Genomic DNA, 17,195 nt, shown 5'->3' on the forward strand with positions numbered 1-17,195 from the left:
ATTCTAAGCCTTGACTTATCAGAAGAAAGCATATAAAAAAGATTTGTGTTAGAAGGATAAGACAATGAGCACAAATTTAGATACTGAGTTTGAGATGCCACTGGGACATTCAAGGGAATACCTCTAGTCACTTCTGGCTCCATTCTATCCTTCAGTTAGTAGGGAAACAAAAAGTTAAAGTGAAAAGTGAAAGTGAAGTCGCTCAGTCGTGTCCAACTCTTTGGAGACCCCATGGACTGTAACCTACCAGGCTCCTCCCTCCATGGGATTCTCCAGGCAAGAGTACTGGAGTGGGATGCCATTTCCTTTGCCAGGGGATCTTCCCTAACCAGGGATTGAACCCGGGTCTCTCGCATTCCAGGCAAATACTTTAACCTCTGAGCCACCAGGGAAGCCCACCTCCAATTCTGCAATTTGTTGCCATTTTGAATGTACTACACCAATTGTACAGTTTTTTAGCTCTGTAACCCTAGGGCTTTTACCTTAATCTTTGTCAGCCTTAGTTTCCTAATATGTCAAAAGAAAAACCTACCTCATAGACTTCTAAATTAGATAACATACGTACCTACCTTGCACAGGTCCTGACATGTAATAGGTGCTAAGAAATGATAGCTATCACCATCATCATCATCATTACAGAGTCAGGGTCAAATACTGGCTCAGTCATTTACCTGCTTGCTACATGATTGTTAAATCTTTTTTAAATCTTGCTTGCTCATCTTTAAGGGAGAAGGCAATGGCACCCCACTCCAGTACTTTTGCCTGGAAAATCCCATGGACGGAGGAGCCTGGTAGGCTGCAGTCCATGGGGTCGGTAAGAGTCGGACCTGACTGAGCGACTTCACTTTTACTTTTCACTTTCCTGCATTGGAGAAGGAAATGGCAGCCCACTCCAGTGTTCTTGCCTGGAGAATCCCAGGGACGGGGGAGCCTGGTGAGCTGCCGTCTATGGGGTCGCACAGAGTCGGACACGACTGAAGTGACTTAGCAGCAGCAGCAGCAGCTCATCTTTAAAGGGGAATAATGAGAATAATTACAACAACTATAGTTGTAAAGATTTATGAGATGATTTATGTATAGAGGATAGAACTTGTAGCTCCCAACAGAGCTGTTGTGAAGATTCAATACGTTCTTGAATGTATTCAGCATGAAGCCAAGATTCTAAATGTTAGGTATTATTATTCTAATTACATTGCTACTACTACTACATTGCATTTAGTCGATATTTGGTTGCTAATCTCTCTATTAATTGTGGGTTCTTTAAAGAATTTTCTCAATACTCTTTCACTTGGAAAATAGATAGATAGGACTTCCCTTGTGGCCCAGTGGTTAAGAATCCACCTGCCAATGCAGTGGACACAGGTCAATCCCTGGTCTGAGAAGATTCCACAGGCCACAGAGTAACAAAACCCATGTGCTACATGGGCTCCATGTGCCACGGAGCCTGCCCTGTAGAGCCCTGTGCGCCCCAACAGAGTAGCCCCTCACTCGCTGCAACTAGAGAAAGTCCATGCACAGCAACAGAGACCCAGCACAATCATAAATAAATAAATACATTTTTTTTAAGGAAAGAAAATAGATGTTTTAAAATATAAATTGAAGAAATCTAAAGGGCAGTTTGCTCTGTGTATTAAAACCTTAGGGTTTAGGGCCTTACGGTATGGATTTTAGAATATTATTTACATAGAGATAATAATGGAGAACCTTAAGGGAGTAAGGAGGGCTGATGAACCTTACTGGGTGTTTGTTTATTGTAGATAGGAGGAGGAAGAGAGGCCAGGAAGGGACACATAAGAAAAGATGAGTGATCCAGAAGCAGAATGATACTTGTCAGAGTCCCAAGAATGAGAAACGTGCAGGAAGGACAGTAATGCTCAACATTGCTAAATGACACATAAAAACTCAAGAACAGTTGTAGGCTTTACCAATTATGGGGTAATTGGCGATCTTGAGAGGACAGTTTCAGAAAGAGAATCAAGGGGGAATTCGGATTCTGAGGAACTGAGTAGTAGGAAAATTGAACACTACAATGGTAGCCTGCTTTTAAAAGATATTTTCCAAAGAATAGACAAGAAAACAAGGAAGTAATAACGTCAAGGGAAGGATCATTATAAGGAGAGAGAATCTTCCAGATAAGGAAGGCAAATGAAACACCATCAAGAGAAGTCCTTTGTGGAATAAGAAAATCTTAGTAAAAAACTTAGAGCAAATAGGTAAGAACAAGAATAGAGGCTTGGTTGAACTTTATAAAAGCGGGCACATGGGTCTCTCTTGGAGTGGGCAGATTAAAATTACCAAGACATACTGAGGTGGAACAAATGGAATTGCATGAGGTCTCGATCAGATATCTTGGATCTTACTGGTAAACAAGAAAGTGATTACTATATGCTGAGATTTCTGGGAGTGGGTGGGAACTGAGAGATAAGGAGAGCCGTATGGAAAGGCTGCTGTACAGCATTGACTGTAGCTGAATTCAATTATTTCTGGAGCAATAATGACAGCTTAGCTGAAATTAGACAATTAGTTTAGGGTCACTGGCTTAATGATATCATGTAGACCCAATCCATCGACTTTCCCCAGAAATGATCAATGGTCAGGGAAGAAGAGCAGGGAAAGCATATTTTGGGTTATAGTAAGCTTGATGATGTTGAAGCGGAAGTGAGGGAGAAAAAAAAAATGGTAAGGGATACCATGTGGTGAAAAACTACTGACATGGCTTGGTATATTACTTACATAACACATGAACCCAGAACAGAGAGAATATATTGAAGAAAAGAGAAAGTTTAAGACATACATTGATACCATTAGGATCAAAAAATAAGTGATGATAAAGAAATGGAAGGACTTGAAGTTGAGATTAGAATGTGGACTTTCAGGGGTTAAGATCTCAGAAATGGAGCAACACTGATGGTCTAGAGAGGCCTTATCAGGGGGTCACCTAATGGAGAGAAACTCAACTTCAAAGTCCAGAAAGCTGCGAGAAAGGTGGCACAGGAATATGACCCAGTGGGTAAGTCAGAGTGGTCTGGGCTCCAAGCCCCAGCTCTGTCACTCTTTACTTGCTTGACCCTGTGCAAGTTCCTAAATGTTTCCACATCTGTTTTCTCATCTGCAAAATGGAGGTCATATTAGTTCCCAACTTTTAGAATTGTTGGGCAACTAAATGGGATACTATAAGTAACGTATATCATGTTTGACACCTGAAAAGGGCTCATAACATATTTAAAATTAATATTTAGTGTTAGCTTTCAGTATTTTCATGAATCCTACCTTAGTGACTATCCTTGGGAGGATTACAGGGCTTGAAGTGGAGAGGAAGACAGTGTATGGAATACTGAAGTCAATGAAAAAGATACCTGGTTTTAGAGATTAGTGGATGATTGGGTAAGAACTGTTAGAAAGGCTATCTAAAAATGCCCTTAATACTGACTACCGCAACAAATCCTCAGGCAGAACTGCTCCTAAGTTCACTGCCATTGGCTTAACAATATCCTCAAAGATGCAGATGCTTTCTCTACTTGTTGACTTGTCCCCTTGTGTGATTTCCCATCGTCATGGCCCCAGCAGAATGGCTGCAGTTGCAGGTACTGTTAGACACTGAGTCTGAGGGATCCTTAGGGGATCTCTACAGTAGGAGGGCACTAGCACCTGCTGATTGCAGTTTAGGGAGTAAGACAACAGAAAAACACCATATAACATTTTGCTACACAAATGATAATGCAGTAACCACCCTTGTGTTATATCATGCATGCTGCTAAGTCACTTCAGTCGTTTCCGACTCTGTGTGACCCCATAGATGGAAGCCCACCAGGCTCCCCCTTGGGATTCTCCAGGCAAGAACACTGGAGTGGGTTGCCATTGCCTTCTCCAATGCATGAAAGTAAAAAGTGAAAGTGAAGTCACTCAGTCCTGTCTGACTCTTTAGTGACCCCATGGACTGCAGCCCACCAGGCTCCTCTGTCCATGGGATTTTCCAGGCAAGAGTACTGGAGTAGGGGTGCCATTGCCTTCTCCGTATATCATGCATATGTGAAGTATTTTCCAGGATGAATAGAAAGATGTCAGATTGCTTCCACAGAGGGCTCATTTTAAGTGTCTCAGAACCTTACCATTCTGCCATTACCACTTTACACTCTCATTAGCAGTACAGAAAAAAATAATTATTTCCCTACTTCTTATCCAAAGTTTGGTAAGGTTAAACTTTTAAATATTTCCTAACCTGGCAGATGAAAACTGTATCTCCTTGCTTTCTCAGTGTCCATTTTCCTGGTTACAAATGAAGTTGACTAGTTTCTCAAATGTCTGTGGGTTACGTACACTTAATTTTCTATGAGTTTCCTGTTCATAAGTTTTGCTTGGTTTCTTATTGAGTTGTTCATGCTTTCTTACCTTGTTGAAATTCCTCATATAGTCTTGATGCTATCTAGCAATTCTTTGATCGCTATTTATGACTATCTTCTGTCTTTTAGCTTTGTTGAAGGTTTCTATCATAGGAAGCAACTTTTAATTTACACAAATTTTTTGTACTGTTCAGTTTCTTAGGTTGTTCTGGCAGTAACATATTTACTGACAGTAACCAGGCAGTTACTCACTCTCCAGGGTCAACCCTGCCCAAAGTCAATTACAGGAAGCCCTCTACACAAGGTAACATAAAGGATAGGGAGAGCTGGGACTTCCCTGGCGGTCCAGTGTTTAAGACTGCCTCTGCAGCAGGGCTTGCAGTTTTCATCATTGGTCAGGGGAACTAAGATTCCACATATCACAAGGTGCAGTAAAAAAAAAAAAAAAAATTGTTTAAAGGATAAGGAGAGAAAGACTCAACTGCTCAAACATATTTCAATCCATGAGTCTGATGCCATGTCTGAAATTCCCCAAATGAGTCATTCCCAAGGGACTTTCTGGGAACTTGGATTTTAAATGTATAAAGGATGTTATTACCTCATTGAGAAAGGACATTGGTTTATTAACAATAATTGTGGCCTCTGATTAAATGTTTTGCCGTTTATTTTTATCAGAAGGAATGAGATGTACAAGGAAAGTAAAGAATGTTTGAAACAGTGCATGGCCCATGCGCTTGAGTAATGTTTATGGAGCGCTTTGAGTACCAAGGAGTCAGCTTCAAGGTAACTTTTCTCTTTGTCAGGAAGAAAGAGAGGAGAAAGACGAAAGGCAAACACTCTCAAAACAAACTGATTTTTCTTTTCTCCCCTGAGGCTAGAGTCCTCTAACATTTGGGTTACTCTCTAGGTCAATATCAAAATGTCATAACTTTCTACTGAAAGTAGATGTGACTTTGATTATTCCCTTAATTAAAGGAGACTTAAATATGGACTCTACAGCTATGATTCAATAGATCCTTTCAAACATTCCTCACAGGAGTCTCATGATAAAGTCATTTGAGATGAAAAATGAGGGAATTAAAAAAGAAAAATGCCATACAACGCTTTTCTTCTGTCATGTGTTAAGCTGGGGGAATTTTTTCTGTCCTTGTAAGTGGTTTTTTTGTCTCTGAGGAAAAAACTACTTTAAGCAGATGTTGATGAGTCACATTTAAGCTCTTACAGTTTCAAACACATTTTTTTATTTGTATATGAAGCTGTGGTCTGGAAAGTAACTGGCTAAAGTTCTTGACTAAATGTTGAATTTTCCTGTGTTGTCGATACCAAAGAAGCTGGACTAGAAAGTCTTTACCAATACTCCCAATTCTTGTACTGTACACTTTTTAATGAGCTTCAGGCCTGTTTTGCCTTTGCCCCAATTGTGCAGCCACAGGATGATACAGTCCCAGTCCCTTTTCTCCTCTGGTTACTTCTCTAAGTCACAGGCCAGGCATGAACAGTGAAGGAGTCAGGAAGGAGGAGAAAACTTTGAAAATGTGAGAATAGGAGCACTATTCTTTCATTGTTTAATAAATATTCACAGATTGCTAACTACGAGTAGACAGACTAACCGAATGATTATGGCTGAAGACAAGTTTCTTTATAAAAGAACTCAAGACCTAACTGAGAAGTCAAAAAACAAAAAACAAAATCTTCTCCCACGAAGAACCAACATCTGAGCTGAGATGCTGAGCAGAGATCTGAAGGAAGAAGAGAGGTTGCAAACTGAAAGAGGGGGTGGGTTGACTGCGGGAAGAGCATTCCAGGCAGGACAATTAGCACTCCCATGGTTCTTCAGCAGCGGGGCACGATGTGCCCAGGAAAACTGGAGGCAAGGGGATGAACCCTTAAGGTGGTGAAGAGAAAACAGGATTTCGTATTGATCTGGGTAACTGGAGCTAGTTCTCCAGATTCCTTGCTACTTTCTTCCTCTTCTTTCTCTTGGCAGATAACACTCGAGCTAGGCATTGTTTCAAGCACTTTACACATATTAACTCAACTAACTCAACAATAACCCAATGATTATATGGTACGATATATGAACACTTGATCCTACCTGAAAAATCTCTGCTTTGCCTTTTTCTGTCCCTCATATACTAAGCTATCTTTAAAAGAGCAGACACTTTTTTTGGGTAGGGACAATCCTAGGGTTATTTGAGAAAAAAAAAACCAAAACCAAAAAAAAAAAAAAAAAAGGATGGGAGTATTCAAATGTGGTCTCATCATGCTCAATCCCAAACTATGGGATTTAGGAAGAAAACTACAGAAAATTACAACCCATTCATGTCTAATTTTTAAAAATTGAGATATATAATACTTATTGAGTTCCTACTGCATCAAGTACTATTGTGAACATTTTATACAATGGCTTATTTAATCTTCACACCTAACCCTATTATGATGCCCATTTTATAAATAACAATCCCAAGGAAAATCTCCAAGGATGTACAGCTATATAATAGTAGTGAAGGGAGGGAGGTGCTGGTCCCAGGCGATGTGTCTTCAGAGGCCACACTCTTAAGCCCTAGGCATCACTTGCTCATTTGTATGACTGCCAATGCCTTGCTACCTCCTAAAACAGTTCTCTTCTTTCTTCTCTAATAGAGTCTCTTGAGATACATTAGGAGAGAAAGGTCCTCATGATAAACGTCATATAGTCACTAAATTAACAGGAAATTCAGAGAAATTCTGGTGGAACTCTGTAAGGATAAGTACATGAAAAGGCACTGCCTTTTCTTAAACAAATGAGAATATGGAAGTAATTTTGTGGCCAATGAACATGAAATACTTAAGAAATGCAGCAAGCTGACATGTAACTCTAGACTTCTGAAATTGGTATAAAAACTGCCCTATGGCTGCTTTTGAGCAGGGATTATAGTCAATCCTACACCACTGAAATAATTACAGTAGAAAGAGAAAGACCATTTTCAACGAAGTAGCAGAATTTCTCTGATTTGCATTAAGAATTTGTTGTTTTCTTGGCATATATTTCTCCTTTCATCATGGAACTGTACGAGAGATCATGAGTTTCAAGTCTGCCTCACTTTCATTTAGGTTCAAATCAAATTCTAGAGTTTTCTTTTGGATGAAGGGGTTTCCCTAAAGTTAACTGGAGTTTCCTGCACTTCTGTTGAGATCTAAAGAAGCAGGATTTCAGTTCCTCACTCACAACTCATCACTTTAATCATTGCACTGTATACATCCTCAGCTTTCTTGCTACTTTGCTCCTCCACCTTACCCTCTTAGAAGATAATAAAGCACTTCTATTGTGCTTTCTATGTGTCCTTCCCCTCTTCCCCCATCCTTTACCCTTCCCTCCTCTTTTTTCAGTGCTTAGAATTATCCACCCAGACACTCAACCACACCCTAGGAGCATATGGGCCCAGACGCAGGTAAGCTGGGAGACAGGGTGGTGGAAACATGTAAAAGATTTCCTCTAAATGGTCCTAGTATCTCTGTAAATGGGAAACAGACTGTACTCATTTTACAGCTGAGGAATCAGAAGCACAGAGAGCGTAAGCAGTTTGTTCAAGACAAGCTAGTTGCCAAGTGCTTGAACCATGATTTAAATATGAGCAGTCTAACTCCAGAGTCTATACTCTTTGCCTTTACACACTTCTGCCAAACTCCTCTCTGGTTAAATTGAATTCTGTACTTCTCCTGCCTGTCCTTGGGAAACTGAACAAGCTGAAGACTAATAACCATGCTGATTATACTTCCTTCAAATTCATGACACAGCATAGCCCTGAAAGCCTACTCTACTTTCTAAGTCAGTTCATTTATTAATTATTTCATATCTCATTTCAGACTTTTGTTGCCACTTCTCCAATGACTTGTTTCTCATTTCACTGAGAAAATGGAAGCAGTCAGAAGAGAACTTCCACATACTCCTAACACCACAACTACTGATCTTCTTGCATCGGGCCCCATGTACCCTGCCTGACCTTTCACCATGGATGAATGTCTATCTGCTTATCTAAATCCAGTAGCTCCACTGGATCTCATTCCCTCACCTTCTCCAGGATCTCTCTTTTTCAAATATATCCTCTCTTCTGTATCATCAATTTTTCTACCCTCGTAAATCATTTCCCATCAGTATACAGATATTCTGTAATGCTGTTGCTCAGTTGCTCAGTCGTGTCTGACCCTTTACAACTCCATGGACTGCAGCACGCCTGGTATCCCTGTCCTTCTCTATCTCTCAGAGCTTGCTCAAATTCATGTCCATTGAATCGGTGAGGCCATCTACATCTCATCCTCTGTTGTCTCCTTCTCTTGCCTTCAATCTCTCCCAGCATCAGGGTCTTTTCCAATGAGTCGGCTCTTCACATCAGATGGCCAAAGTATTGGAGCTTCAGCTTCAGCAACAGTCCTTCCAAGGAATATTCAGAGTTGATTTCCTTTAGGACTGAATGATTTGATCTCCTTGATGTCCAAGGGACTCTCAAGAGTCTTTTCTAGCATCACAGTTCAAAAGAATCAATTCTTCAGAACTCAGCCTTCTTTATGGTCCAACTTTCACATCCATACATGATTACCAGGAAAAAAATAGCTTTGACTATATGGATCTTTTTTGGGAAAGTAATGTCTCTGCTTTGTAATATGCTGTCTCAGTTTGTCATAGCTTTCCTTCCAAGGAGCAAGCATCTTTTAATTTCATGGCTGCAGTCACCATTTGCAGAGATTTTAGAGCCCAAGAAAATAAACTCTGTCACTGTTTCCATTTTTTTCCCCATCTATTTGCCATGAATGATGGGACTGGATGCCATGATCTTAGTTTTTTGAATGTTGAGTTTTTACCTTCAGCAAGAGGCTCTTTAGTTCCTTTTTGCTTTCTGCCATAAGGGCAGTGTCATCTGCGTATTTGAGATTTTATATTTCTCCCAGCAATCTTGATTGCAGCTTGAACTTCATCCAGCCAGACACTTCAAATGATGTACTCTGCATATAAGTTAAATAACTAGGGTGACAATATATAGCCTTGACATATTCCTTTCCTAATTTGGAACCAGTCCATAGTTCCATGTCCAGTTCTAATTGTTGCTTCTTGACCTGCATACAGGCTTCTCAGGAGGCAGGTAAAGTAATATTCCTATGTTAAATACAAAAACATGTGTCTGGTTTCTGATCTGGCATGTAAGGAGCTTGGCAACTGTTATTTTGTCCTAACAGCAAGTGAAAAACTGAACAAAATGAAAAATCAACATCTTTTCTGAGATCCAGCAGAGAAGTGAGGTCATAGGCAAACTACTGCCTCCAAACTTGGAGAGACAAGTAAATACAGAGAATCAGAACTTGCTGGAGCAAAGACCTTCACGAGAACCAGTGCAAGGGTAGGAAAACCTGAACTGTAATCGACAAATTGCTAGAGGCTCAATGTGGACAAGCCTGAGAATTAAATACTCTAGGGGGACCCAGTCATCAGGAGGTCCCCACAATTTTGTGAGTTTTATCTCCAGAGCTTGACCTAGTTCTTACAGTAAATATCAGAGGAAAATATGCTTAGGTTGATGGCAGGGGGATGAGAAAAGAAATCACTTTGAAGTATGTAGGAACATTTTTTTTCTTAACAAGTCCTGCCCATAAGAAAACCTATTTTACAGAACCTAAATATTGAGATTTTATTAGATGGGAAATACCCAAGTCTAGCCCACTCTAGCTTTCCACATGCGAGAAAGGAAATACCCAACCCTAATTCCTTTTAACTTTCCATGTTGGGGAAGGGAAATAGCCAACTCCAGCCTCCTCTATCCATTCTGTCCCACCTGGGGGGCAAATACCAAGATGCACAGTTCAGAGACACAGGCTCCCTAAAAGACTGAGACCTTTCTCTTCCCTCACACCTTATTACCACATTACTAAAAGTCTTTATCACAGTGCCTTTTAACCAATATATTATACCTGGTTGTCAAGCAAAAAATTAAAAAGCATACCAAAAGGCAAAACATGCAGTTTGAAGAGGCAATAAGCACTAGAACTGGGCTTCCCTGATAGCTCAGTTGGTAAAGAATCCACCTACAAGGCAGGACACCCTGGTTAGATTCCTGGATTGGGAAGATTCTGTGGAGAATGGATAGGCTACCCACTCCAGTGTTCTTGGGCTTCTCTTGTGGCTCAAATGGTAAAGAATCCTCCTTCAATGTGGGATACCTGGGTTCAATCCCTGGATTGGGAAGATCCCCTGGAGAAGGAAAAGGCTACCTATTTCAGTATTCTGACCTGAAGAATTCCCATGGACTGTATAGTCCATGGGGTTGCAACGAATCAGACACAACTGAGTGACTTTCACTTTCAAGCACTAGAACTAGATTCAGATACTGCAGGGATGTTGGAATAATCAGACCAGATGCTAAGGACTCCCTAACAGATAAGTAGGCAGTGTGCAAGAACAGATGGGCAGTGCGGGCAGAGAGATGGAAATTCTCAGAAAGAATAAAATGGAAATACTAGAGATAAAAAAGCTGTAACTGGAATGAGGAAGGCATTTGATGGGTTTGTTGGTAGACTGGATACAGTTCAGAAAAGAATATTTGAGCTTGAATGTATCTTATTAGAAGCCCCCAAAACTGAAGAGGAAACAGAAAAAAAGACTTCAAAAACAAAAAACAACCCAGAACAAAATACCCAAGAACTGTGGTACAATGATAAAATGTGTAACATACACATAATGGGAATACTAGGAGGAGAAGAGAGAATTAACAGAAGGTACATTGCTACAGGTCCCATGAATATTTAAAGATAACTACAATCTTCACAAAAATTAACTAAAAATGTATCCTATCAAAATGTAAACTGCAAAATTATAAACCTCCTAGAAGACAATATAATAGGATACCAGATGACCTCTGATATGGCAGTTACTTTTTAGATATAACACCAAAGGCATGATCCATGAAAGAAAGAACTATAAGGTAGAGTTCATTAAAATTAAGAACTTCTGTTCTGCAAAAGACAGTATTAAGAGACTGAGAAGATAAGCCTCAGAGTGGGAGGAAATATTTCCCAAAGACTTATCTATAAAGGACAGTTTTCCAACACACACACGGAACTCTTAAAACTCAAAAATAAGAAAATCAACTACATTTAAAAATGAGCCAAAGACCTGAACAGACACTCTATCAAAGAATACATACAGACAGCAAAGAAGCATCCAAAAGATGCTCAGCATCATATGTCATTAGAGAATTGCAAATTAAAATAACAATGAGATAGCACTGTTATTCACTTTGCCCAAAATCCAAAACACTAATAACACCAAATGCTAGTGAGGATGTGGAGCAAAACGAACTGTCATTGCTGGTGGGAATGCACTAGAGTACAGCCACTTTGGCAAACAATTTAGCAATTTCTGTCAAAATTAAACATATCTCATCATGCTGCTGCTGCTGCTGCTAAGTCGCTTCAGTCGTGTCCGACTCTGTGTGACCCCATAGACGGCAGCCCACCAGGCTCCCCCGTCCCTGGGATTCTCCAGGCAAGAACACTGGAGTGGGTTGCCATTTCCTTCTCCAATGCATGAAAGTGAAAAGTGAAAGTGAAGTCGCTCAGTCATGTCCGACTCTTAGCAACCCCATGGACTGCAGCCGACCAGACTCCTCCGTCCATGGGATTTTCCAGGCAAGAATACTGGAGTGGGGTGCCATTGCCTTCTCCAGTATCTCACCATAAGATTCAGCAACTGTGCTCCTTGGTATTTACTCAAATGAGTTGAAAAGTTGTGTACACATAAAAACGTCCACATAAAGATGTTTCTAGCAGCTTGATTCATAGTTGTCAAAACACGGAAGCAACCAAGATGTCCTTCAGTAAGTTCATGGATAAATAATCTGTGGTATATTCAGACAGTGGAATATTATTCCATGCTAAACAGAATTGAATTATTAAGCCACAAAAAGACATGGAGGAATCTTAAATAAATGCATATTACTTACTAAGTGAAGGAAGCCAGTCCCCAAATGCTACATATTGTACTATTCTAACTATATTCCATTCTGGAATAGGCAGAACTGTGGAGACCATATAAAAAGTTCAGTTGTCGGAGGGTAGGGTAGCAGTGGGGACATGAATAGGCAGAGTTCTGAGGATTTTTAGGAAATTTGATTCTGGAAAGGGCAAAACTATGGAGAAAGTAATAGGATCAGTGGTGCTAGGGTTGGGAGACAGAGTGGTGAATAGGTGGAGCCTATTAAACCACTAGGTATAATACTATAGTGGTAGGTGCATATTGTACATTTGTCAAAATCCATAGAAGGTACAATAACAAGAGTGAACCCCAATGTTAACTATGGGCTTTGGGTGATGCTGGTGTATCAGTATAGGTTCATTGCTTGTGACAAATGCACCTGTCAAGTGTGGGATTTTGAGGGTTGGGGGAGGCTACATGTGTGCTCAGTAGGTACGTGTGAAATCTCCCTACTCCTGCTCAATTTTGCTCTGAACTAAAATTTCTCTAAAAAAAAATCAATTTGAAAACAAACCCAAAACCAAAAAACCTTTACTGGACCTCACATTGCCTTCCAGCTGCCACCTTATTTCTCTGCTCCCTTTTAGAGAAGAACTCCTCCAAAGGGTTGCCTGTGCTCACTAGCTGCCTCTATTTCCCCTCTTCCTGTCTCTCTTGGATCTATTCCCACCAAGCTTTGGTCCTCAGCATTCCACTGAAATGTGGTCAATTCTCAGCCCTCATGTTACCTGAAATACGAGCAGCTGTTGACACAGTGATCATTTCATCTTTTTATGATAGACTTACTTGATTCCTGGAGTGCTAATTTTTAATGTTCCCCTCCTCCTCTGTGGGCCACTCCTTAATCTCCTTTGCTAGTTTCTGCTCCTGTCTCCGGGTGTGTGCTAAATCTCTTCCGCCGAGTCTGACTTTTTGTGACCCCAAGGTCTGTAGCCCACCAGGCTCCTCTGTCCATGGTATTCTCCAGGCAAGAATACTGGAGTGGGTTGCCATGCCCTCCTCCAGGGGATCTTCCTGACCCAGGGGTCAAACCTTCCTCTCATGTCTCCTGCATTGGCAGGCGGGTTCTTTACCACTAGCGTCACCTGGGAAGCCCCTCCCATTTAGCTCATGTCTCTAAAAGCTAATTATTAGAGTTCACCGAGCTCAGTCTTTGGTCTTCCCTGTATCTATACCCACTTTTCTTGGTGATCTCATCCAGACTCATGGCTTTACATATTATTGATAACTGAGGATGCCTCAAAGAAAAAAATCATGCAGTTGTTCAGTTCAGTTCAGTTCAGTCACTCAGTCATGTCCAACTCTTTGTGACCCCATGAATTGCAGCATGCCAGGCCTCCCTGTCCATCACCAACTCCCGGAGTTCACCCAAACTCATGTCCATTGAGTCGGTGATGCCATCCAGCCATCTCATCCTCTGTCGTCCCCTTCTCCTCCTGCCCCCAATCCCTCCCAGCATCAGAATCTTTTCCAGTGAGTCAACTCTTCACATGAGGTGGCCAAAGTATTGGAGTTTCAGCTTCAGCATCAGTCCTTCCAATGAACACCCAGGACTAATCTCCTTTAGAAGGGACTGGTTGGATCTCCTTGCAGTTCAAGGGACTCTCAAGAGTCTTCTCCAACACCACAGTTCAAAAGCATCAATTCTTCGGCACTCAGCTTTCTTCACAGTCCAACTCTCACATCCATACATGACCACTAGAAAAACCATAGCCTTGACTACATGGACCTTTGTTGGCAAAGTAATGTCTCTGCTTTTGAATATGGTATCTAGGTTGGTCATAACTTTCCTTCCAAGGAGTAAGTGTCTTTTAATTTCATGGCTGCAACCACCATCTGCAGTGATTTTGGAGCCCAAAAAAATAGTCTGACACTGTTTCCACTGTTTCCCCATCTATCTCCCATGAAGTGATGTGACCAGATGCCATGATCTTAGTTTTCTGAATGTTGAGCTTTAAGCCAACTTTTGCACTCTCCTCTTCCACTTTCATCAACAGGCTCTTTAGTTCTTCGCTTTCTGCCTGTAGGGTGGTATCATCTACATATCTGAGGTTATTGATATTTCTCCCGGCAATCTTGATTCCCACTTGTGCTTCTTCTAGCCTTGCATCTCTCATGATGTACTCTGCGTATAAGTTAAGTAAGCAGGGTGACAATATACAGCCTTGATGTACTCCTTCTCCTATTTGGAACCAGTCTGTTGTTCCATGTCCAGTTCTAACTGTTGCTTCCTGAACTGCATATAGGTTTCTCAAGAGGCAGGTCAGGTGGTCTGGTATTTCCATCTCTTTCAGAATTTTCCACAGTTTATTGTGATCCACACAGTCAAAGGCTTTGGCATAGTCAATAAAGCAGAAATAGATGTTTTTCTGGAACTCTCTTGCTTTTTTGATGATCCAGCAGATGTTGGCAATTTGATCTTTGGTTCCTCTGCCTTTTCTAAAACCAGCTTGAATATCTGGAAGTTCATGGCTGTAATGGGGATTAAATAAATTAATGTGCATAGGCACTTAAAACTGTCAGAACACAGTAAGTGACTTTAAACAATCAGCTATAAACATGCTGATTGTCTACTAGGCATCAAAAACATCACACGTTCAAAACCAAATTTCCAATTTTTCTCCCTTAAGTCCCTGCTCCTGTAGACTTATCTAACATCCTTTACTGCTTGCTTCCCCATCATATTCCTCATTGAGTCTATGAGAAAATACTGAAGGTTCTATCTTCAAAATACATTCAGAATCCAAACTTTCCCCATATCTCATCCCTGTATTCTCGACCAAGGTACAATCATCTACCTGCTCCGTTGAAAATTTACTGATCCATCTCCCTGCCTTTCTCTTATTTCCATTTGGTCTAGTTCAACACAGCAACCAGAGTGAAACTTTTAAAATTTAAGTCAGATTGTGTCCCTCTTTCATCCTAAATCCTCCAGTGCTTATGCATCTTACTCAGAGCAAAAGCCAATATATCTGTCAATGGCCGGGGAGGCCCTAGATTAATTCCTTTGTCCGTTATTTTTGCATCTGATTTCCCACTGCCGGGAGTGTCCTTCTGCCAGGTAATCTGCTCGTGCCTCTGTCTCTTGCTTTCTCCAATATCTCCCTCAAAGAATTCCCCTCTCTCTCCCTCATCAACAAGGCCCCTAGGGGAGGATGCAGCCTGTATATTATGTAAACACTTCAAAACCAGATTCTTGATGACATCCTTTGAGCATCTAGATCAAGCCTGGCCTAATGATAGCCCTCCTCCAGAGCTGTTATTTGAGGGAAACATGCCCTTTGAAGTTTATTACAATTTGTGGCAAACAACTTGGAAGACAATCATTAGTAAACATCATCATCATTAGTATATTTTATTATAATTTATTGTTCATATTTTAGTGTGATATAATGAGTATTAGCAGAAAGAAAATTTTAATTTGTGTAAATAAAGGATGAAGAAATGTATTCTGAATCTTTTCTTCTGGAGTTATGTTGTACAACATGAAGAGAAAAGAGAAACAGAGGGAGGGAGCTGACAGTTATAAACTGTCAGGCTTTGTGGTAAGTGCTTCACATGCATTTTCTTTTTCAAAAACTCAGCATCCCCAAGACAAATCTTTTTCTCCACATTTTATAGATGAGGAAGATTAGAGGTCAAGATTATCAAGCTATTAAGGGGAATAGTCAGGATTTGTGACAAGGGCTATTTTACTCCAAAATCTATTCTCTTGCCATTTTCACCATGCTGGGTTTGGTCTTTAAATCTTTCTCCAGTAAATAAGTCCTGTTTATTGAGTCAGTGAGGGAAGCCAAAAACCAAGTGGAAAAAAGAATTCTTTTCAGTCTGCAAATGTCAAGGGTGATAAAATGTAGCTGTGTTCTTACCACTGAGCTTAAAATCTTGCAACTCAGGCTTTTGTAGAAATACGAGGAAGAAAAGAAACTTCTCATTGCCACTTCTAATGAATTCAGTTCAGTTCAGTTCAGTTCAGTTCAGTTCAGTTGCTCAGTCATGTCCGACTCTTTGCAACCCCATGAATTGTAGCACACCAGGCCTCCCTGTCCATCACCAACTCCTGGAATAAACCCAAACTCATGTCCTTCGAGTCAGTGATGACATCCAGCCATCTCATCCTCTGTCGTCCATTTCTCCTCTTGCCCCCAATCCCTCCCAGCATCAGAGTCTTTTCCAATGAATCTACATGAGGTGGCCAAAGTACTAGAGTTTCAGCTTTAGCATCAGTCCTTCCAGTGAACACCCAGGACTGATCTCCTTTAGAATGGACTGGTTAGATCTCCTTGCAGCCCAAGGGACTCTCAAGAGTCTTCTCCAACACCACACTTCAAAAGCATCAATTCTTCAGCGCTCAGCCTTCTTCACAGTCCAACTCTCACATCCATACATGACCACTGGAAAAACCATAGCCTTGACTAGATGGACCTGTGTTGGCAAAGTAATGTCTCTGCTTTTGAATATGGTATCTAGGTTGGTCATAACTTTCCTTCCAAGGAGTAAGCATCTTTTAATTTCATGGCTGCAGTCACCATCTGCAGTGATTTTGGAGTCCCCAAAAATAAAGTCTGACACTGTTTCGCCTGTTTCCCCATCTACTTCCCATGAAGTAACTTAGAGAATGATAAAATGTTACTGCACATAGTGACAACATCTCACTTATCTCCTGGAACCCATTTGATGATGGAGAAGGATATGAATCAACTATAAATAGAATATATTAGCTCATTGGTTCTTACAAAATGCAGTGAAATTTAGTATCTAGGGCAAGGGTTGATTTAAGGGTGCCTCTGAATCTGTTTTTCAGTGAGCAAATTTTTTTGGCTAGTATACACCTAAGAAATTATGATTATTTA

At 40.7% G+C, this 17,195-nt stretch overlaps 1 non-coding gene across 1 annotated transcript; it reads right to left on the minus strand.

Moving 5' to 3' along the window:
* Nucleotides 1-320: 320 nt before the first annotated feature.
* TRNAS-GGA (transfer RNA serine (anticodon GGA)) lies at nucleotides 321-392 on the minus strand. Its single transcript has one exon. It is a non-coding gene; the product is annotated as a tRNA-Ser (tRNA).
* Between the last annotated feature and the right edge of the window lie 16,803 nt (nucleotides 393-17,195).

This window comes from Bos javanicus, chromosome 2, assembly GCF_032452875.1.
Source record: "Bos javanicus breed banteng chromosome 2, ARS-OSU_banteng_1.0, whole genome shotgun sequence".
Classification (NCBI taxonomy): Eukaryota; Metazoa; Chordata; class Mammalia; order Artiodactyla; family Bovidae; genus Bos; species Bos javanicus.